The sequence below is a fragment of the Aplysia californica genome, unplaced genomic scaffold, assembly GCF_000002075.1.
Source record: "Aplysia californica isolate F4 #8 unplaced genomic scaffold, AplCal3.0 scaffold01299, whole genome shotgun sequence".
Classification (NCBI taxonomy): Eukaryota; Metazoa; Mollusca; class Gastropoda; order Aplysiida; family Aplysiidae; genus Aplysia; species Aplysia californica.
Genome location: NW_004798569.1, coordinates 15194 through 16630, shown reverse-complemented (window position 1 = coordinate 16630; position 1437 = coordinate 15194).

Sequence of the window (1437 nt, the reverse complement as noted above, 5' to 3'; positions counted from 1 at the left end):
CTCCTCATCATCATCATCATCATCATCATCAGCAGCAGCAGCAGCATCATCGCCATCAATGATATGGGTCTTATTGTTTTGAGTGTGACTTTTGAATTTTTTAGATCATTATCACCATCATCGTCATTTTGTGTCTTCTAGCTATGAATATGAGTTAAGAATTTTTCTTGGCATCATCATAATCACCATCATGAACATGTGTCTTGATATTTCCAATAAAAGTCTTGAATTATGCTTGCTAAGTGGTCATAAAACATACTTTACAAAAATAAAATTACTACTCAACTGATGCAAATTTACTTCTTTTTTTATCTCCAGAACTTGGAAATTACTGCATGGCCCAAACTGAGTCGAGAGTGCCGTAAAACTCCAGCTACTCTATCCATCTCTCCAGGAGGCGTTCAAGAAGGCGTTGTCCACCATGGAGAATCGGGACACGGTAACGGTCAAGACGTCCAGCCTCTACCACCTGGCGTACACCATCCCTCTGTGTGGTTTCTTTCTCTACTTCACATCGATCATGCTGTTCGGACCGTGTGTTCTGAACCTGCCAGGCGTCTCAGTGAGCGAAGACTTGCAGATCTCTTTTGTTGACAGCGCTGGCAAAGTTTTCCTTCAAGGTTTGAGTTTTGTTTGTTTTTTTATTGTTTTTTTGTATTAGTGTTTTATTGTGTTTTTTATTAGTGTTTTATTGGGTTTTTGTCAGTGTTTTATTGTGTTTGCGTTAGTTTTTATAGTCGTTGTATGAGTGTTTTATTGTATGTTTTTTTCCCTTCCCGTGTCTTGATTTTGGTGCCGATATTTGTAGGTTATGTAAACTTGTGTTATTTGGTGCAAAATGTGGTGTTTCAAAAGGAACAAAACAAGAAAAACGGAACAAGAAAAAGTGGATTTTTTTAGTCGATGATGATGATGAAGTGTTATTATTGTGTTTGTACGAGTGTTTTATAGTATTTGTTTTAAGATTCTGTTGTTTTTTTTAATTAGCGTCGATGGTGTAGTGGTTACGCACTTCTCTGTCACATGCAGCAAGGTGCCTCGATGTTGATTCAAGAGTGGGATGAATTTTTATTGAGTTTATCTCAGTCTCTCTGCTTGGATGTTAAACAGTGGAACTCGGATTCAACGAACTCGGGTTCAACAAAAACTCTGATGCAAGGAAAGAGACGGATTCCTCCCTTTTGAAAAATTTGAAAAATAAATTCATTGAAAATAACAAAATAACTCGGATTTAACGAACACGTAAATGAGCAAACTTGGATTCGACGAAGTAACTTGAAGGGCAAATAGCCCCCCACTGATGTGGCTTCGTGCATTTTCTCTCGCAACGAACCTTATATATTCTATACAAAGAGACCACAACTTGCGCGAGATAAACAAATTTATTGTCGCCCTGAGTGTGTTTATGTTTTTATGTGTTCATGTGGTGTGTGTGTG